The sequence below is a fragment of the Papaver somniferum genome, chromosome 7 (genome assembly GCF_003573695.1).
Source record: "Papaver somniferum cultivar HN1 chromosome 7, ASM357369v1, whole genome shotgun sequence".
Classification (NCBI taxonomy): domain Eukaryota; kingdom Viridiplantae; phylum Streptophyta; class Magnoliopsida; order Ranunculales; family Papaveraceae; genus Papaver; species Papaver somniferum.
Genome location: NC_039364.1, coordinates 53300099 through 53324278, shown reverse-complemented (window position 1 = coordinate 53324278; position 24180 = coordinate 53300099).

Below are 24180 nucleotides of genomic sequence, written 5' to 3'. Positions count from 1 at the left end.
GGTAGAATGGGTCACCCATCTAATAAGATCATTGATCAACTTCATTCCTCAAAGCTTATTCTTTTTAATACATCAAAAAATTATTCTTTATGTCACCCATGTCAAATTGCCAAAAGCAAGAGATTACCATTTACTCTGTCTTCTTCCAATGCTTTTGTACCTCTATCTTTGGTTCATTGTTATGAGTGGGGGCCAGCTCCAATTTATTCTTTGCAAGGATATAGATATTATATCTTGTTTATTGATAACTTTAGTAGGTTCCATTGTATTTATCCAATGGAACTGAAATCTGATGCTTTTAAATGTTTATCCATTTCAAAACTTTAACTGAGAATTTGTTTTCTACAAAAATTCAATCTTTTCAAACAGATGGTGCTAGTGAACTGGTAAAAGGTCCATTAGGTTCTTTTCTTACTCAAAATGGTATTGTTATTAGAATATCTTGTCCAGAAACCCAAGAGAAAAATGACCTTGCTGAGAGAAAGCATAGGAATATCACTGAGATGGGGAATACACTTCTATCTTGTCCAAAGTTCTATTGGTTTGATGCTTTTTATAGTGCTACTTATCTGATCAATAGAACTCCTACTCCAGTTCTTAATGATAAGTCTCCTTTTCAAGTTCTTCTTTACAATACTTTACCAAATTACTCTTTTCTAAAAGTTTTTGGTTCTATTTGTTATCCTGTCTTGGGTCATTCTAGACCTGACAAACTTTCTCCAAAATCAGTTAAGTGTGTGTTTTTGGGTTATAACACTTTACATAAAGGCTATAAACGCTATGATCCTATTCTTAAGAAACTTCATATTTCAAGACATGTTGTGTTTAATGAAAATGAATTTTACTACTCTTGTTCTTCTAATAGTTCTGATGATAATTTTTTTTTTTAATCTGATCATTCATCTGCTCCATCTTCTGTTGATCATTCTGTTGATCTTCCAGTTCCACAATCTACTATTGTTACTAGATCTCAAAAAGGTGTCTCTAAACCAAAACTTTTCACTGATTATGTTATAAATCATTCTGTTTCACATCCTATTCCAGCTGTTTTTTGTTCGTTATTAGCTATTCCCCCTGAGCCAAAGACATTTAAAAGTGCTATGAAAAATCCTAAATGGCAAGTTTCCCTTGAATAATAATGACACATGGGAACTTGTTAAACTAGAACCTCGTATGAATGTCTTAGGCTGCAAGTGGGTTTACAAGATCAAACTGAAGTCAGATGGGACAATTGATAGGTTTAAGTCTCGATTAATTGCTCTTGGGTATAATCAGCAAGATGAAATAGATTACAGTGAGACATTTAGCCATGTAATCAAATCTACGACAGTAAGAGTGGTTTTAGTTCTTGCAATCACTAATTCTTGGAGTATTAAGCAATTAGATGTTTTGAATGCGTTTTTACATGGATTTCTCAATGAAGATATTTATATGGTTCAGCCGCCAGGCTTTGTGGATCCTAATTATCCTGATCATGTATGTCATTTGAAGAAAAGTTTATATGGGTTAAAGCAAGCACCCAGGGTATGGTTCGACAGATTTAATAATTTTCTTGTGCAGTATGGTTTTGTTAGATCTATTTTCGATTATTCCATGTTTGTATATACCTCAGATTCTGATATGAAGATACTATTGCTTTATGTTGATGATATTATCTTAACTGGCAGTTCTGATTCTCTTATGACTTCATTGATTCAAGCATTGAGTATTAAATTTGCTATGAAGAAACTAGGAGATTTAAGTTTTTTCTTGGGTATTGAGGTTGTTAGAACCGACATTTCTATTTTACTGACTCAAAAGAAGTATACTATGGAGTTATTAGCTAAGTCAAACATTCTTGATTGCAAGCCTTGTAATATACTCCAGTAGTTAAAGACTCAAGGGCTTCTATACATGATGGTAATTTACTGACAGATGCTGCAGAATACAGGCAACTAGTAGGAAGTTTACAGTATCTAACCTTGACAAGACCAGATATTTCTTTTGGAGTGAATTATGTGTCACAATTCATGCATGCTTCCACAGACTTACATATGCTTTTGGTTGAGAGAATGTTAAGGTATCTTAAAGGGACAATTGGTGTTGGTCTTACATTATGCAAAGGTGATATATCTTGTTTAAGAGCTTATACAGATTTGATTGGGATGGATGCCCTGATACAAGAAGATCCACATCTGGATATGCTATTTTTCTAGGAGATTCTTTAATATCATGGAGTAGTAAGAAGCAACCAACAGTTTCAAGGTCCTCTGCAGAAGCAGAGTATAAGTGTTTATCTGTAGCAGCTTCTAACCATGTGTTTCATGCCAGGGAAAAACATATAAAAGTACAGTATCATGTGGTCAGGGATTTTTGTCTGCTGGATTTATGAAGATTAGTCATGTTGCATCTGAGAATCGGCTGGCAGATATCTTTACCAAAAATTATGTTCTCCAACTTTTGCACACTTACTTCATCAACTACTAGGATCTTCACATTCTTCATCAGTTACTGGGATTGGTTCTTCAACTACTTCAACAGTGTCTCCTGCTCTTGAAAATATTTCTGAAGCTTAGGTTTTTTTTTTCTTTTTTGTATTTTCTTTCAAGTTGATTCTCAGGGTGTAGGTATCAACTTGAGGGGGCTATTAGTAAGTCAAATAGTCAAGTCAGTCTGGATTGTCAAAGTCAATGATCGGCTTTTGTCCTTGTAATAAAACTTATAAATACTGTCCTAACAGTGTTTGTATTGTAGTGTTAACTTTGGATTCTCTTTCAATAATAGAAAACTTTTCTCTACTATGATATTTCTCAATAACAAGTTTAAATGGCCCGATATGGATAAAAATAGTACATCCAAACCATATAACAAGGTAAAAATTATATTAAAGACCTACAAGAAACATGAAAACAAGCTCAAGAATTACAAACTGACAACCCTACTAAAGTAAGAGGAACAAGCTCTCGACAAACCCAAAACCTCCAAAAAAGACGGACTCAAAAGTTACATTAAGGACTAAAATAAGAACTCCAATTGGTGAGGATCGAATCAAGATTAAAATCCTTCATAATTTCATCACTGCTAGCCCAACAGTAAGCTTGAACCTTCACTTGCTTAATGACCTCCGTCACATTAAAATTAATGTTCTCAAATACTAAAACATTCCTGGACTTCCTAGTAGTCCAGCAAATGGCAGCAGGTAAAAGAGGCCAAAGCTTCTTACCTATATAACAATTCTACATCTAATAGAGCTGTTAAGCCCCAACCACTTCTGAAGAGTTTTTTTTTCTAGAACAGAGTAAATCTTATGACAAAGGTGTAAAAGAATTAACCGATCTCTATGAGCTTTGAAGTTTCAACTTGTATTCCCGCATACTAAACATACTATACATATACGTTTCTGTGTGGAAGTAGATCCGAGTCAGAGCAGTACGTAACACATGCTTGATTGGCCTCCACTAGGCATCCTTGCATCGAGAGAGTATTGCTTGGCTGAGTTAGTTTTCTTTTTCCTTGATCACAAGTCAGAAGACTCAGAACCGAACAATTCATGGGTTCTTTTCTTCTTAAAAAGTGAAAAGGGAAATTAATATACGAAAATCAAACCGGTCATAATAAAGACAGGCATGCATTGAAGTTGAAGGCTAGTAGCAGTAGTTTCTTTCTTCTGCAAGCATCTGGTCCCCATGAGAACGGTGGTGATGACTCCATGCAACACATCAGAGATGGGATTACCAATCCTGAATGGACCCACAAATATTGTTTAAAATTTATGCGATGATTCTGATGAAGATGATAATTGTACGATCTTATTGGCCATTGAAGATGACATGTAAACACCACCATGCACTATGTAGCGTAGCCCTAACCCTACTTGATTGGTGATGATGCATGGTGATAAGGTGCATGATTCATATTCTTACCTTGTCTGTCTATCCCTACAACACTCAAGCCCGATACGAATCGTGAGTCAGAGACTGATTAATTTGGCAGCAGTTGATGGATATAATAAGAGAGTTGTGGAAACCGAAAACAATTGAAGATTTGTTTTCCTGCGTAAGAATTGAGGTAGATTTGGACATATAACCCTGTGAGTCTGTGACACGTTAACAAAGATGTGTCACTCGTTATTCTTTTGAAAAAATGTAGCATAAACACTAATTACGTATATACCTTGTATATAAACTGGATTAAAAGGAAATCCAAATCGGCCGTTTCCTTTTCTTATCAAGTGTGAAACCTATTATTCTCTTTGTGTTGTCACCATGCAGCATATATATATATATATATACACAGCCAAGTATGGACTGGGTCGTGCAGTTTGGTTGGATTATGCTATAAATGAGTATATATAGTTTTAGCTTGTGGTTGGAACGTAACGGTCTAGACTAGAGAGTTGAGACTCTGTGATGATAAGGAGGTCATACGGGATATGGTGACATGTTCTTGTTTAATGTGATGAGTGACCTAATTTCATTGGATTACTTCATCCAACGGATAGATATTTGTTCTATTTTCGTATACAAATATACAATACAAGTAGACAAGGTAAAAAGACCGATAACATGCTCGTTGCTGCATTGTCTAGCTACAAGCGCGAGTACAATGAATGTGTACTGCAACATGCATGCTTGTCAGATGAAGAAAGGCGCGCGATAAGAATTCGAGAAAAATAACTCTTATGCATTTGATAGTCATTTTTAAAAAAAAAACTATAACATCAATTCAAATGATCACTTGGTGTGGCTTATTCATGCTATTCATCATTAATTAATGTTACCTAAAACCTGTGATAGTCTGTGTGACTGATTTTCAAATTATACGTCATTGTAGGCTCCAGTTTTGTCTATTAAAACCTAATTTTCAACTTCTTCTGGTACTGAACAGCGAACACCATTAGTGCTGTCATACAATTCTAGAGGGTTTGTGATTGAATTTATCAGGTGTACTCTGAGAAAATTGTTGGTCCAAAATTTTGACAGTACTCGTCTTCGGTAATCAATTTCTCACTTACAAAAGCAATACCATACATAACTTAAGTGGACCCGCTACAGAAAAGGCCCAACACAAGGTGTGACCACAATCAATAAAGAGGTGAGCGGGGGGAAGGAAGGGTACAGTACACTAGTGTACCAAGGAAGGGATTTGATTCCTTGAAGCAAAATACAAAACCAAAATCGAAAACCCCACTCCCTCTTTTCTTTTCTTCATACAGTATTGTTTGTTGCTTTTCTCTTTTTTTAATTTTTAACGAAAATACTCCTGTGTTAATCAAGTAGAACCAAGTGCACTATTGTGGAGAGTCAGACTAATAACAAGTTAAGTTAGGGGATTAAACTCAAATTAGCAACTAAAAAATGGTGAGTGTGAGAAAACAGATGGAACGGTTGCTATATTTTGTTGGATTTGAAACTTCGGATGCCTTGATGGAACTCGACATCTGAATTGGGACAAGGTATTATGAATCACTTTAAAAAATTTCTTTCTCCGACGTAGAAATGGGAATAATTTGGAACCAATTATTATCACCTGTCTTTAGTTTCGGGACAACGGGGTTCCACACCCATTTTTGAATATAAAAACCCGATACGACAAAGAAAACAGAGATTATTCCTCCAAAATTCTGCATAGACTCTAGCTAAGTAACGTAAGCATACTGGAGAAAAGATGAAAACTAACGACAAAGCAGGAGCATAAAGACTCCCTTCGCACTAAACTTGGCAACAGGCTCCCTAACTTTTCATCTTAGGTTTTCTGGATTGGATTCCCTTCCCTTGAATGTGCTAGCTTGTTAGCTTATACTACCTAAACCCCAGCCCTATCACGTAAAAGTTGATTCTCAGCGGTCATGTGCTGAATAGGTCGGGCAGTTAGCGAGGATAGACTAATTAATACATTGCTTTTGGTTTGGGGAATACCTTGCTTTTTTTTACAATGAAACATGTACAGCTCGTGATGTCCAGTGTTGAAGATTTCATTGCGCTATCAAAAAAGAATTCAGTTCATTGAATAATTTGAATCTGTATCCACAGATTGCACAACAGTTGCGGTAGCTAGTGGAAATCCAGGCCGGCCCTCAACCACCATAAGTATAATACAGCATGGTTCCATTCATTCGTCACCGTCTCATTTCAGTATAAATCCCAATCTAATCAACAAAAGGTGAAGTGAAGGCTCATTTAATTTTGTTGATCCCCCCCTGGAAATTTTTAAAACAACTCCTTGAAAAATCTATGTATCCATTTTTGACAAAAAAAAAAAAAAGTGGGTATATGTCCTTTTTCTTTGATGGACGAGTAGGTGTACAATAGTCATGACACACGTTTTCGCTCGCGATAAATCTCGATCCAACCATAATCATCAAATCTCCTTATAATACCGACGTTTTTTTTGTTTTCTTATTTTTTGGAGCGCAATTTGACGGTACGTGTACTGGATGTTACTTTCGATTGCTAAAGGATCATTACTCCTTTAAGACAGACGACCAAAAAGAAAAGATGAAGAAAAAACACAAACAAATTACTAGTGGGTTAGCGAAAATATACAAAGACAAACAACATATTCAAAAATCATCTAAGATGGATAAAATTTAAAATTTAGGTCGACTTTTGTATGATTTCATTTCCTCCTTAATCGAGTGTTTTAGTGTTTTGTTTAGTCTTGTTTTAGGTATCTAGACATGCTCTCTTACCAACCATGATTATGTATTCGTGTTCCTAATCCTCTAATCTTTTGGCTTCATGGCCGTGTCATCTAAAAACAGTTTAAAAGGAGAAAGAAAAAACGGATGACATTGTTTCCCCCAGGAAATTGGCCGGGTTTGGTTGGAAGTTGAGATCGCTTTCGGTGTGTCATGAAACCACCAAGTAAGTAGTGGATGGACTGTTCCAAGAAGTGGTGCAAGTGAAGACTGACGTATCAAATCCAGCAACCCACCTGTCCAAACGAAAACCTTAGAAAGTGAGGTAGAAAAAATGCCAAAATTCATCTTGGTGTTCATAATGTAAAAAAATAATTGAAACATAGGGTTTTTAAGTGTAATGCCGGCACGTTTATGGAATGAATAATAACATATAGAGGCTTTGTCGTGACGAGGTCGTCTCGTGAAGCTTCCGTAAGAATGCACTTCTTAACCCTTGGATCTTTCATCTTATGTGTATTTGAATTTCGAGAAAAAAATTTTAATTTATTTTTCTTATCTTTTTTCCTTTCATGTCTCATAATTTAATTTAATCTTCTCATTAGTCCCTCTAACAAATCAGATTCATTCTCGCGGTCACAATACATCATTATTACCATCGTTGTTTCACAAACCTAGAAATCTTCCGTTCGAAACAACAACATAAAACTCTAGAATTTTTAGTTTTTTATTTTTCTTGAAAGAAGAACCGGTTATGGACTGTTATATCGTAATAAAGACCGAATGTTGAAGTGTTGTATCATGATAAGTAATTTGTATGATACCATCATACAGCCATAATCTCGGCCTAACTTTGGAAAAGCTATATACTAGCAGTACCAAAAACCTCCAAGCCTCTAACTCACTTCAACAGTGAGTGGAAAGACAACATAACACAACATAACTAAGCCCTTTTAGTTTTTGTTGCAGATCATGGATGCACATATAAATATTCAATGTACTCTTTACTACCTAGCTTTCAGTCACGCCGAGAAAGGGAGGAGGAATCTATTAACCAATGTATTTCTTTGTTTCGCATCGGCTTGATGCTTTTTGATATAAAATTGAACATTGTTATAGAGAATCGTCAAATCCTTGCGTATCAGTTTCCAAGCAAGAACCTTTTAAATTCTGATCCTTTATGATGATTCATTGCTAAAAGTTTTAGTTGTTTGTTTGCGGTCGTCGTAATAATTTATTTCTTGAACTTCACGACCATGAGAATATAAGTTATTTAAACAGGTTCGTTCGAAATCACTAATTTTTAAGCTTCAGATTATGAGTCTACTACATGTACCGTAATTTTTAAGAATCCTAAAAATAGTTCAATCATCTTTTTCCATCTCAAAGCATGCATAATTTGTCCAACAAACATATTAGAATACAAATCTTCATTCTCACACTTCTTATATCATATAATTCACCATTCCAACACAAGTACACCAATCATCTTCCCCTTTCCCTCATCAAATAAATCAATCTGGACTGCGAAAGAACGGATCGATCTTTGTTGATCTTATTTAAAAAATCATATATTTAAATATATTACCAGTTCTTCTTACTAATAATTGGTAAAGCTTGCCAGGAAGCTTGGGATAATATCATCTAATTGACGTTCTCACTTATCATGGACGGAGAAAAGTAGTTTCGTTCATTTAGATGGATTAAATAACAAATAAATTAAATTATACATTGATGTATAAAAACATAAAAAGATAATAAAAAATAATAATTACCTAACATTTGTCCAGGGATGCGTGCACATCTAACATGATATATCCAACGGTTGTAAGGTGAGCCCTTACAGGAGCTATCACGAGGGTGCCCCGTCATAGCATGACTCTAACATATATTCTATTATGAAAAGGATAGGGTGCAAAGTAAATCACCAATCTTTTTCGTTTAATAGGAGTATGAATCCGTGGAGTACTTTTAACGATCAAAAAATGCGGAAAAGTAAAAATCACAGTCGTCCTCCTCATTGTAGTCCTCCTAAAATCTGAAAAAGCGGGGGTCTAACAACCACACCCAATATTTCATTCGGAAATCTGCATGGACTAACTCCAATATAATTCAAAGAGAATCAACTAGACAGTCAGACTCAATCAAGAAAAAACATCCAAGAGTTATATCTCAATTTCTCAATACAATTTGCAATCAAACAGATAGAAATTTGTGAGCCCGATTGATATGAGAAATAACTTGAACGGTACCAAAGAGCAATGTTCAAGTTTCAATCAATTTCAATCAACAACCAAAGGTCGGATTTACCAATTGATTGAACTACGCACAACCTGTGATATTTCAATTATATAAACGAATATAATACGGAAAAGAAATAACACAGACACCACAAGTTTTGTTAACGAGGAAACTATGAATGCATAAAAACCCTGGGACCTAGTCCAAATTTGAACACCACACTATATTAAGCCGCTACAGACACTCGCCTACTACAATTTAACTTCAGACTGGAATGTAGTTGAGTCCTAACCAAGTCTCACATCGATTAAGGTACAGTCGCGTTCCTTACGCCTCTGAATCCCAGCAGGACTCTACACACTTGATTCCCTCAGCTGATCTCACCCACAACTAAGAGTTGCTACGACCCAAAGTCGAAGACTTTATAAAAAAATCTGTCTCCCACAGAAAAGTCTATTCTGATAGATAAATCTGTCTCCCACAAAAATACATACAAAGTTTTTGTTCCGTCGTTTGATAAATCAAGATCAACAGTAACCAATTGATAATCCAGTCTTATATTTTCGAAGAACAGCCTAGAAATATCAATCACCTCACAATAACTTAACTATATGGTAGTAGAGCAAGTTATTGTGGTATCACAAAGAATGAGACGAAGAGCTTTCTGATTACTTTTTATATCTTACCTATCGGAGATAAATCTCGAACCAATCTTAGAGAAGATAGTACTCAATACGATAGAACAAGTAAGATCAGAACATGCAACTACATAAAAAATAGTTGGGTCTGGCTTCAGAATCCCAATGAAGTCTTTAAGTTATTAACCTATAATGGTTTTAGGAAAAACCTAGGTTAAAGGAGAATCGACTCTAGTACGCAACAGCATCACACAGGAAGTGTGGGGATTTGGTTTCCCAGTTGCTAGAGTTCTCCCTTATGTAGGCTTCAAATCAGATTTTGATAGCTTTGAAACAAAGCAATCAATATTCATCGTTAGATGAAATCCTGATTTAAGATTCAAGCTAAGTTTGCTTAAAACCAAAGCAATATCTCTCCACCGTTATATGGTCTTAGCTTGTTACACACAAATGAAATATACCTTCATTTAGATATGGGTAACCGTACCTAAATGTGTATATTGAGTTGGCTCAAGAACAATTAACCGAAGTTAGCCATATGAACACATTTCTATTAACCACATTCCTTTTACACTTCTAGATCAAATGATAATCAAATGAATCTAATTGTGTTACTCGTAGAGTTGTTCAATTGTTTATATTCTCATAGAAGTATACAAGACACAATTGAAACAAAATCGGATTGATTCAAGAGAATCAATTCATGAACTTTAAGCCACGGTTTGCATAGATTACATTCTTTAATTTATATACGTATTATTCATGAGTATGAAATCATAATTGACCGATTTTAGAACTTAAACCAACTCAGTTTGCAAATGGGTACGCAAACTTAAGTTCCAGATTTTGGTCTTGTCCGACAATTCGCAAAATGGTATGCATACTGTCGTCCCGGTCCTAACGCAGGTAGAACCGTTCCCATTTTGGTATTCAAACTTGGTTCCCGGACTTTAATAGTTTAAACCGTTCGCATACTGGTATGCAAACTTGGTATCCGGACCTGAATCATACTACAACAGTTTGCATACTGGTATGCATACTATGTTATATCCAGACAATGGTTAATTGTTCTAAACTCCCGTTTCAAACATTGAAACATCCTTAGAAGACGAAAATAGCTGTCTCACACAAACTAATAGCTTATAAGTAATTTTCAATGATTGAATGATCAATACGAAACATTCCGAGTCGACATCAAATGACTGTCTCACACAAATTATGTAAGATTTTTCAAGGCAATTTTCACATGATCATCTTTTGACTCATTATTTAGTTTCCAACAAATAAACTGTTTCCAACTAAACTCGTCAAGAGTAATGATGAATGTAGCTAAAGCATAAAGCTTCCAACACATATTTCGAGAAAGATATAAGAGAGTTAAATTCAGCTCGAGATATCAAATGCGTATAATGTAAAAGTCTATATAGCTATAGACTTAGTCTCAATAGGAGATAGAATAGAATAGACTTCTGAGTGACAGATAAGTTTTAGTCTCCACATACCTTTTTTTGATGAAATTCCTCCAAGCTCTCCGCAGCAGATCTTCGTCTTCAATCGATGAACGTCGTGAAGTCTAAAGCTCAACTACACATTCTATCCTAGTCCGAGGCACAGCTATAAGTAGACTAGAAATCAAGATTTATAGTTTTAATCACCTAAACTTGACAAACAAGCTTGAGATAGCAACACTTGTGAGTTCGACCGAGCAGTGCTCTAACAATCTCCCCCTTTGTCAATTTTATTGACAAAACTATCAATATACATGGATTACAAAATAAATAAACTTTGTAGATTCTCATCCAACATGCTTGATTTCCTTGGTTCATCAATGTTCCTTGAATTCTTCGTCACTCCAAGTACTCCACTGATTCTGAACATGTTCAACTCAGCATTAATGTTGTTGAAGATCCGTAGTTGTAACAATACGAAAATAGTTGTTCTCAAATATTGTTATACAGTGTCATAGTATTATTACACATCATCAGAGTTCAATTGTATCATAACTTTGACAATAATACTATGGTGATACGTATCACTCCCCCTTAGTCAATACTTCATCTCATAATGAAAACCACTCCCCTTTACATAATGATCCGTAAACCATATGTATGTAGTGTGAACAACAAAATAATTCTCCCCCTTTTTTTCAATATAAATTGGCAAAGGTACGAAAACTAGCGGAATCATAATAAAATTCTCAAAGAGATTATTCATGACTAAAAGAGAACATATCAACTTGGTTTCGATGATTTCACATTGTCGAAACTTAGTGTATTCATCAAAGAGTTTATAAAGATACAAGAAAACTCCTACAATATTCCACAACCACACTCCCCATAAAGATTTGGAAATTAAGCACTAGTCCAATTAAGAACTCTCCCCCATAAAATGTCATTCCTGAAAGAACAACAAGAGCGACCTTACTTTTACGAGAAAAGAAAGATTTCATTGGACATTAACAAATCACATGAAACATGAATTTGTATCCAGAAAACTCAAATAAATTAACCACAAGAGAACCTTAATGATTAATTTAATGGGAAATGCTCAACATAAGAAAACTTACGGAGCCATACAATATTTTCACATAGAAGTGGATCAGGGAAAGATCAATACTGCGGAATATTCAAAAGTTCATTTCATCTTTTATCAATATTTGCATAAAGACATAATAGACTTAATTTTGACATATATGAGATAATCATAGTTTACGGAGTAAACACACATATCCCATAATATTTTTGCAATATATAAAACCACAAAGATTAATACTGCAAAATCATCTTCCAAATAACTTAGAATTTAAATAAATAATCTAAAACATTGCAAGATAAAAATCATTGGCAATAGCTATGTGTAATCACAATATTTGTTATTCCAAACCCTAGTTATCCTTCTTAAAACACAAGAATAAAATTCTCATAAGAAGTTTCCTAGACATTAAGATTCTTGAAAAATTCTTTATCGTCCCTGAACTCCTTGTCGCCAACAGACATTGGAACATAAGGTTCATGAAGAAAGGAGTCAATTCCAACGAACCTTCTAGACTGATGTCGAACCAAGGCCTTCTGAATTTCAAGAGTTCTTATAACAATAGCTTTTATTTGTTGAATCTCCATCCTTGTTTCTTTCAACTCTTCAAGAACACCAGAAAACTTCTGAAGATTTGAGGGGTTAGCCCTTGGTTTCTTCATATTCTTCATTTTTCTCTTCAAAGTTGTAGAGGAATGTGATTTATATATTTCCTTCATGATTGACGGCTTAACAATCATATTAACATCTTTTTCATCAGAAGATATGATGCTTGGAGTCTCCATCAAGATATGGAATTGTGAAGAAACACACAAAACTAACTCCACGAGCAATCTCTTGATAAAAAGAGTATTAGAGAAGGAAAAAGGAATGTAGGGTTACGAAACCTAAATACAGAGTAAGTAGGATTCACGTACGACCAACTCATAACCCTAAAAAGGTAGAATTGTCGAATTTAACCCTTTTTTAATAATCAAAACAGGGTTAACCTTTCCAAAATCAATTATGAAAAGATCAACAAAATTCCATAAAAAAAAAAGGAAAAATAAACAAATTTTCTTTTCCTAAAACCCGATTATACATAGATCTTGTCTCTTTTTAAATTCGGGTACATAAGACAAGATGCACCTTCAACGCGATTAAGTTGTGTTGGGGTGAACAATAATCTGTCCACCATACAATTCTTGTACGGAATTCTTAATACCCTTTTTCATAGATTGTTTAGACCTTGTTCTTTTCTGTAGAGGTCTATCTTTTTTTTTAGTAATTAACTTCTTCGGAGATGAGTGGAATCTACATACTTCAAATGAATTCGACTTCTGAATAAATTTGAGCTTATTTGCTAATCGATTTGCTCTCCTTTGAAGTTTGTTGACATATCTTATTTTATGTTTGTACTTGAAACAATTAGAGAGTTCAGGACCCTTAAAAGTACAATAAGAACATGTCAATGTGGAGGACGGTTCAGACACCATAGCTGAGCATGCTTGTAAACAAATTGTGGTACCTGAAACATGTGAGATTGAATTTTCAATAGACAGGGAAAAATCCATTTTATCCTCCAAAGTGGTTGAAGAAGTTTCTCTAGGAAGAATATCAAGATTGATGTACGTATTACTACAATTATCAAAATCAATATTTTCACCCAGGAACACTTGACTTTTCATCTTCGTTTGAATCATAGTGATCAGACATTTCATCAAGAGTGGCAACAATACCTTTGTTCCTTGTGTATTTTCTACGATTTGGACACTCATTAGTAAAATGACCAAAACCTTTACACTGAAAGCACTGTGGCATATCCTCATCATCAGTATCGACGGTGTCCCTGTTTTTAGAAGGGACACGGTCATGAGGTTTGACTGATGACCTGGGTTTATCTCTGATGAACCGTTTACTTCTCTTCAAAAGAAAATCTCTAAATTGTCTTGTGATCAGTAAAACTGAGTTGTCAAGATCTTCATCTGATGAATCAGTCTCAATAGGATCAACTACAGAGTTTCCAACACTCCTACTTTTGTCAAGTAATTTAGTGTTCTTTTGTGCTTTGAAAGCAATATCCTTTCTAGATTTGGATGTATGCTCATGATCAAAGATCTTTTACTTCCCAATAAGAGTATTTCTGGAAAGTGTATCAAGGTTATTTCCTTCAACGATGGCATGTTTCTTAGGATCGTATCTTGTTGGTAACGATCTGAGAATTTTCATCACAATGTCCTTTCAGGAATAGTCTTACCCAACGCAAAGGATGCATTAACGATTTCAGACACTTTGTGATTAAACTCATCAAATGAATCTTCATCAGCCACACGAAGGTTTTCCCAATCATAATTTAGATTTTGAAGCCTAGCTTCCTTTTCAGAGGTATTCCCTTCAAATACGGTTTCTAAGATATCCCAAGCATATTTAGACCGAGTGCATGTAATCACATGGTGCTGAACATCTAGGGTAATGGCATGTATGATAACATTTAAGCCGCCAGAATTTTGCTTTGCAGCGAGAATCTCGTCAGGCTCATATCTAGCAATATCCTTTGCAACAGTTACACCGCCTATTGTAACCATTGGAGGATTATATCCATTAACAACATAAACCCATGATTCAAAATATGTGCTTAAAGAAAGGCACGCATAGAAATTTTCCACCATAAGAAATTCGAGCCATCGAAGACTGGCGGTACGTTTATAGAGATAGTGCTTCTGTCCATAGAGTCAGATTGACAAACATAGACTTATGAGGTCTTAGCGTGTTTGCCCGCTCTGATACCAATTGAAAAAGTGGGGGTCTAACAACCACACCCAATATCTCGTTCGACAATCTGTATGGAGTAACTCCAATATAATTCCAAGAGAATCAACTAGACAGTAAGACTCAATCAAGAAAAAACATCCAAGAATTATATCTCAATTTCTCAATACAATCTGCAATCGAACAGATAGAAATCCGTGAGCCCAATTGATATGAGAAATAACTTGAACGGTACCAAACACCAATGTTCAAGTGTCAATCAATTTAAATCAAGAACCAAAGGTCGGATTTACCAATTGATTGAACTACGCACAACCTGTGATATTTCAATTATATAAACGAATATAATGCGGAAAAGAAATAACACAGACACCAAAAGTTTTGTTAACGAGAAAACCGCAAATGCAGAAAACCCCCGGGACCTAGTCCAGATTTGAACACCACACTGTATTAAGGCGCTACAAACACTAGCCTACTATTTCGGACTAGAATGTAGTTGAACCCTAACCAAGTCTCACACCGATTAAGGTACAGTCGCGTTCATTACGCCTCTGAATACCAGCAGGACTCTACGCACTTGATTCCTTAGCTGATCTCACCCACAACTAAAAGTTGCCACGACCCAAAGTCGAAGACTTTATAAACAAATCTGTCTCCCACAGAAAAGTCTATTCTGATAGATAAATTTGTCTCCCACAGAATACCTATGAAGTTTTTGTTCCGTCTTTTGATAAATCAAGGTGAACAGGAACCAATTGATAATCCGGTCTTATATTCCCGAATAACAGCATAAAAATATCAATCACATCACAATAACTTAACTATATAGTAGTGGAACAAGTTATTGTGGAATCACAAAGAATGGGACTAAGAGCTTTGTGATTACTTTTTATATCTTATCTATCGGAGATAAATCTAGAGCCAATCTTAAAGAAGATAGTACTCAATATGATAGAACCAGTAAGATCAGAAAACGCAACTACAGAGAAAATAGTTGGGTATGGATTCAGAATCCCAATGAAGTCTTTAAGTCGTTAACCTATAATGGTTTTAGGAAAAAACTAGGTTAAAGGAGAATCGACTCTAGTACGCAACTAGTATCACACAAGAGGTGTGGGGATTTGGTTTCCCAACTGCTAGAGTTCTCCCTTATATAGGCTTCAAATCAGGGTTTGATAGCTTTGAAACAAAACAATCAATATTCACCATTATATGAAATCCCGATTTAAGATTCAAGCTAAGTTTGCTTAAAACCAAAGCAATATATCTCAACCGTTAGATGGTCTTAGCTTGTTATACACAAATGAAATATACTTTCATTTAGATATGGGTAACCGTACCTAAACGTGTATATTGAGTTGACTCAACAATAGTTAATCGAAGTTAGACATATGAACACTTTTGTATTAACCACATTCATCTAACACTTTTAGATCAAATGATAATCAAATGAATCTAATTGTGTTACTCATAGAGTTTTTCAATTATTTATATTCTCATAGAAGTATACAAGACACAATTGAAACAATATCGGATTGATTATAGAGAATCAATTCTTTGACATTAAGCCATGATTTGCAAAGATTGCATTCCTTAATTTATATATGTATATGTTCATGAGTATGAAATTATATTTAACCGATTTTAGAACTTAAACCAACTCAGTTTGCAAACGGGTACGCAAACTTAAGTTCCAGACTTTGGTCATGTCCGATAGTTCGCAAACCGGTATGCATAATGTCGTCCTGGACCTAAATCAGGTAGAACCGTCCGCATACTGGTGTGCAAACTTACTGTTCGCATACTAGTATGAAAACTTAGTTCCTGGACTTTAACAGTTAAAACCGTTCGCATACTGGTATGCAAACTTGGTTTCCGGACCTGAATCATACCACAACAGTTTGCATACTGGTATGCATACTGTGTTATATCCAGACAATGGTTAATTGTACTAAACTCCCATTTCAATCATTGAAACATCCTTAGAAGACGACAATAGCTGTCTCACACAAACTATTAGCTTATACGTAATTTTCAATGATTAAATGATCAATACGAAACATTCTGAGTCGACATCAAATGAATGTCTCACACAAGTCATGTAATATGTTTCAAGGCAATTTTCACATGATCATCTTTTGACTCATTATTTAGTTGTTAACAAATAAATTGTTTCCAACTAAACTCGTCAAGAATAATGATGAATGTATTTAAAGCAAAAAGCTCCCAACACATATTGCGAGAAAGATATAAGCGAGTTAAACTCAGCTCAAAATATCAAATGTTTATAATGTAAAAGTCTATATATCTATACGACTTAGTCTCAATAGGAGATATAGTAGAATATAATTTTGAGTGATATATAAGTTTTAGTCTCCACATACCTTTTGTTGATGAAGTTCCTCCAAGCTCTCCTCAGTAGATCTTCGTCTTCAATCGATGAATGCCATGAAGTCTAAATCTCAACTACACATTCTATCATATTCCGAGACATAGATATAAGTAGACAAGAAATCAAGACTTATAGTTTTGATCACCTAAACTTGACAAACAAGTTTGAGATAGCAACGCTTGCGAGTTCGACCAAGCAGTGCTCTAACAGAATCAATTGCATTTCGCCGGAATACATCTTGTCTTTTCACTTTAGTAGTCCTATGCATTGTCAGTACTATAGCCCCAATCATGGATACTAATAAAATAATACTAGGAACCAAAAACCAGACGGAACAGTAGGTATAAAGTAAATTTCCCAATGTTTCCAAATTAGTCCAACTTTGTACCTTTCCGGCATAAAACGTATATCTCAGAGAGGTCGTCTGGGTTGGTAGTAATGGAATGGTTTCATTGTCTAAAATAAATAATATTTCCTACCAAAGGATCAGTCCAATAATACCACCGCACAAAATTTTGTTAACGAGGAAAATTGTATATGCAGAAAAATCCTGGACCTCATCCATCTTTGAACACCAAACTGTATTAAGCGCTATAGACACTAGCCTACTATCAGATTTATGATTGGAACGTAGTTGATACCGAATTAAGTCTCCAAGCAATTCAGTTGCAGTCGTGTTCCTTACGTCTCTTGAACCTCGCAAGATTTTACGCACTTGATTTCCTTAGTTGACGTCATTTATAGCCTAAGAGTTGCTTCAACCTCAGTGAAAACCAACCTGCCTATAACAAACAATCCTATTTGATTTTCCTTTTCATTTTTCAATCTAGATTTGGAAATCTATTTGCAGTACACAAAGTCCAGCAAACCTCACGAATTCGGAACATTTACACTCAGTTAGCTGGAAATCCTAGATTACTAACCACCTCTCGAGAACAAGCTTAACAAATCAAAGAAGAGTTTAGATATCTATCTTGAAGAATCACAAAGTCTGATATGCATAGAACTTTTCAATTCGATCTATCTCGTTCCCGATATGAGATTACAAAAACCTGAAAGATCAATAAGAACATGATCTGGATACACGAACTATTAGATAAAACATAGTCTGACCGGGCTTCACGAATACCTAAGTGCAATCTTCATAGTCGTAACCTAATTATGTTTCATATAGGAAACCTAGGTTATAGATGATGGCTCTAGCAAGAAACTAGGACACAAGAGTGATAGGGATTAAAAAATCATGTTGCATGAGTCTCTCTATTTATAGATTTTCAAGGATTCAGGTAGCTTTGAATTCAGGCTAAGATAACTAGAGATCCAAGCAAACACTTTCTCAGTTTAAATGAAATTCTTATAGGAAATAGGAATCCATGTAAGCATGTAAGAAGTCTGCCTTGAAATTAGACAAAAGAATACGCACTGTGGTCCAGGGTTCCGGAACTATGTACAATGATTGTTCATGTTGGCAAGTATGCCCATTGAACTTACAAGCATAAGTGGTATTCAACAAAATTCAATACTTAAACCATGATCTATAAACACAAAGTGATTCAGTGAACAAAGTTGTCTTGTAAGTCTATGAGAGTTGCATCAAGGCCAACAATATTTGTAAAAATATTTTATTGGCATCTGCTTAAATCAGAACTGGGCAGGTATGCGTACCGGGTTTGTATACCTATGGATGGTCCGCGAACTCAGGCTCCAAGGGTACACGTACCGAGTATGCATACGTTAGTCATTCGCAAACTTAGATCCCAGGGGTACGCGTACTGGCTATGTGTACCCCCTACCCACCCACACATTTTCGAACTCATATCAATAGGGTACGCGTACTGAGTAAGCGTACCTACCCGGTTTCCAAAATTCAAAATGTTCTAAAAACTCCCATTAAATAATTTGAAACATTCGCAATGGCCAAAAATAGTAAATATCATTGCTTGGAAAACTTCTAAATGATCAACTTGAAATAAAAATAGTTCATGAACAATAAATTGTTCTTAAACAAGAATTTCAAGGATCTAATAAGAATAATCATTGCTTGAATCATATTTCGAGAGATTTGTCAAGACAATCTTGACTCAAAATTTATTCTTTGCAATATTAAATCTGTTAGAGCATAGCTCGGTTGAACTCACCAAGCGTTGGTATATCAAGTTTAGTTGTCATAGTTTAGTGTGTCAAAACTCATCTAAAAGTCGCTTGATTGTATACTAGAGTCAACTTCGTTTAGGTTAGACTAGAAAGTCTAGGAATATTGAGACATACAATTATTACTCTGACGAACTGAAGAATGTGAAGAAGAGAGAACTACGACGACGACATCATCCTTCCTCTTGAGGCTATTAATGTTAACTTGATCTGTTTCATTCCTAACATATCTTTCAAGTCGTGCTATATTGAAAACATAACTGCGAAAGCTGACGACATCATCCTTCCTCTTAAGGTTAGTAATGTTGACTTGATCTGTTTCATTCCTAACGTATCTTTCAAGTCGTGCTATATTGAAAACATAACTGTGAAGCTGTATATACTGTACATATTGTATAATACTCTAGTGATATGACATGGTCATATTTGTATGATCATAGTATTAGGGAATTAGACTACGAAGTATAATGCTTATCTTTTGAACTTTGTAGATACGACATCGACATAATCTTGTAGATACTGTTATGATTATGTGAATGGATTATGGTGAAGATTTCATCCTAGGAAACAACGTTTTACATTCATTTAAAGGAAGTATATTCATGATTTTGTTTTATAAATCGAAATGGAAATCATTAGGCTTATTGGTACGGCTATTCATTGTAAATCTTTGGATTACCAATATGTGTAAGATGGTAAAACTGATCGTAACTATGTTATGTATCTTGGTATAATTAATCACAATGCCTGACTTATGATTTGGTATGACTAGTTTTTATTAATTGGTGTAACCGATCCTAAGTAATCACCATGAGATGGTATGATCAATATTTGTAATTGGTGTGACCGAGCATAGTAATTGGTGTAACCGATCCTAGTAATTGGTGTGACCGATCACAGAGTGTTGTGTAATCGATCCTTGTAATTGGTAACCGGTCCTGGTAATTGGTGTAACCGATCCTGGTAACTGGTGTGACCGATCACAAGCAATACCATGAGAATATGGTACCCGGGCCTGGTAACTGATATAACCGGTCCTAGTAACTTGTGTGACCGATCACAAGTATTTCTATATTGAGGAATAACCGATCCTAGTGATTTCTAGAACCGATTGAACCCATGTATGCGATTTGATATTTGATCAAGTACATAGTTATCTTGGAATACAAGTCAGTCAATTCTAAACTTGTTTGGAAGTGTGGTATAACCGATTCCAATAATGTAAATCCATGTAAATATGAATAAGGATTTACAGCAAAAATATGTCAACATACTTTAAACATGTACAATAACTCTTATCATTTATTGTTCAAAGATATTCCTTAGTACACAAGGAGATCTTGTGCCGAAATAAATTGAGAATCTTTTAATTAAGCTTTTTGGTTTTATATGCTTTAATTGCCAGCAATTAAATACATATCTCTAGAGAATAAAAAATAGTAATGTGCATTTACTAATTGGAGATTTTCTATTAAGAGATTTCAGAAATTTTCGACAAGCATTTATTGGAATTAGAAAAACCGAATTTTGATATTCATTGCATATTTTGAGAATATTTTTGGTTTTGGAAACTCCTTGGTGTCCAAACATCCCTAGTTTATAAATACCTAAGTTTGCATTTCTAGCAAACTATCTTAAGAGCCAGACAAACTTCAATTTTTGTTGTTTCTGGTTGAGTCGTCTATTCGGAGAGGAGAGTATCCTGATTAGGTGAAATCTCTTACAACCACTTGTTTGAAGACTTTCGTGGGATCAAGAATCTTTACGAGTACCGTCGGTGGGAAACTAGATAATTGCAGTGTTATTATTTTTCGATTGATTTGATTGACTAACGGTTGTTGAAACTTTGATAACACCTAGTTTGTTCGTTCTTGAGAATCCTCTCTTCTGATATAAGATTCACTCAAACTAGATCGAAGTATCGACGGGATCTTTAGAACTGTTTGTAGATCTAAAGACATCTTGTGATAATCCATTGTTAACAGACTCCGTTCTGTGTGTGATTGATCACAAGAGATTCAAGTGGTGTTGTGCAGGTGTTTATTGAAGATTAAAGAAAATTTGAAGACGAAGAAGATTTCTTATTAGTTCTCATATCTTTGTGTGTGCACAAACCTTGATCGGCTGGGATCCAACTATAAGCGGATTTATTCGATTGATTAGTTGCGTGCGATCGGCTTCACTTTATAGTTTTTCGTTGAGATCTATACTGATTGATTGCGAATCTAAACTTAACTATTTTTGTCGTTATTGGATAGATTGACCTAACTAGGCAAATAAGTTTATTAGACTAACGGAAGAGCCTTTGCGTATGACTTGCGATATCTTTATCTTGAAAGAATCAATAGAGTTGTTACCAAACATACTTGTTGTTCCTTTACTGTTTGGAATACGATCCAAAGGAATTGTACCAGTGCGTGATCTTCGAAGTCGAAAGCGCAGGGATACTGAGAAAACTAAGTGAACTAGGGGTATTTGCTTGGTCTCAACTATACGAAGTTGGTTTAGATTTTTTATAGCGGCTTAATTCTGAGAGTATTCAAATCTGGACTAGGTCCCGGGGTTTTTCTGCACTTGCAATTTTCCTCGTTAACAAAATCTTGTTGTGTGATTTGATTTTGTTTTCCGCAATTATATTTGTTTATGTAATTTAAAGTAAACTACACTTTACGTTAACTCCGATATACTTGGTAGTGATCCTATAGATTTGTGTTAAGTACGAACCTATTATCAAATATCATACTTTGGTTGTCGTATTGTCTCGATATCGTATCCATAGACAATCACACAAAGTGTGAATACCGATTTGTTGTATTTTCTCGACTTTGTCCATAGACGATCACTTTCGGTAAGAGGGCTTATAGGTTGAAAACTAAAAGATTGTGGTGTATTTGGGTACCCTCGTCTTCTCATATATAATTGAAATATCACAGGGTTGTGCGTAGTTCAACCAGTTGATAAATCCAACCTTGTTTGTTGGATAGAACTTGATTGACACTTGGGCTTTGGTCTTTAGTACCGTCCAAGTTATTTCTCATATCAATCAGGCTCGCAGATATCTATCTATTTGATTTGTTGATTGTATTGAGAAAGAGATAAAAACTCTTTGATATAATTCTTGATTGAGTCTCGCTTTTAAGTTGGTGCTCTCGGAATTAAATTGGATTTTAGTCCATATAGATTGTCAAACGAATTATTGGGTGTGGTTGTTATACCCCCGCTTTGTCGATTGGTATCTGAGCAGGAAAACACGATAAACCTGATAAATTTATGTTCGTTTGATCCTAAAAGTTGTCCCAATGGGAAATCACTTTGGGAAACTTGTTTTGTGTATCTGTAACGCACACCAGAAATCCTTAAAGGTTGTTCAAAGTTTATTCTTTATAAGACCTCTGGTCTCTTAAGATAACCTAGAGTCAATTAAGACAAAAATCTTAGCTGATGGGAAACAATTTAAAGGAAAAGGATAAGTCTCCTCTAAGAAAAATCGCGGGAAGAAATATGTGAACAAAATCTCAAGGATGTGGAATCTCACTAGATTGTTACTCAGTCTATTCGAGGAATACTATCATTATGGATCTATCGACAAAGATCTATTTACAGCTTTTGAAGATACGTTTAAGTTCTTCGAGCGACTTTATTTGATTAAAGCAAAAGGTTGTCCTAGTGAGTGTTCCGATTCCGCCAAGTCATGTATTCATGATACGCAGTATGATCAGGTTAACAACTCATGTAAAATCAATAAAAATATTTTTGATGAGTGCGTTGCAAGTTCCAAATATCGGAAAGGTTCAACCCTTAATCGTAAGAAGGAGGAGTCAAAAATATTTATTAACCCTGGGTATCATCATTACTATGATTATACTACTGGTACATATCACAAATATAAACCTGAGATGATGTGCGAGCAGTCTCCTTCCCATCTGTATATAGCTTGAGATGGGACAAGTAACGATTTGATTAGCTTTGTGATTCTGTATAATTTTGGGTTAGTTTTCTTTAAAAAAAGGTATAATCTATTTTTAGTTTATAAGAAAAGCTTCTTTGCAGAATGTTTCTGACATTTGAATGTATTCAATGTATTGAGGAAACTCCAATTGTTTCATACCTTTTTATGACAGAGTATTTCTGCCCTCCTGAGGATAAATAATGTTATGTAGTTTTCTACTATCTTATTTACCACACTGTGACGTAATAAAATATATCAATTGTTCATGTGCTCTGAATGTTCTTGAAATGTTCATTGAGCTAGGAATAAAAGTGATTATCTTATCACACTGATATAAATTTCTCTCAGTGTGTGAACCTCATGAGTCGGGTTTTTCGTCTTGGTTTGTTTTGAACCATCTAGGAATCCTGCTTTTCTTGGGCCACGACACCTGCACGGGTCCAAACCCACTAAAGGGGTTATAAAGGTTACGGTACGCGTACCTTTCTTCTTCCTCACTTCGTCCGCGTACGTGAACATGGGATTTTCTATGGTTCGCATACCAGCTCCATTAAAGCCTAATTGGAGGTTAAAAAGGGCGTGAAGGAAGAAATATCTACAAGGAAATTCATCAAGTAAGTCTCTTTTCTTGTTTTTCTTCTCTCAATTTTACTTTGTTGTTATAATGGAAAGGTTTAATGTTGATGATAAGAAACCAAGGAAAATTTCTAAAGGTCTTGTTACATCCTCTCTCTCAAGTACGATTGATCTAAGATACCAAGACTCTATTAGAATTGTATTCATCAATAATTCTAGTAGTAAGACCGATGAAAAGATTTCTTCTAGTGGATTCATACTAAAGAAGAAATTGGTAAAGGAAAGTGGTCATAAAGAAGGGTGTGTTTTGAGAAATATAATCTTGGTAACATCT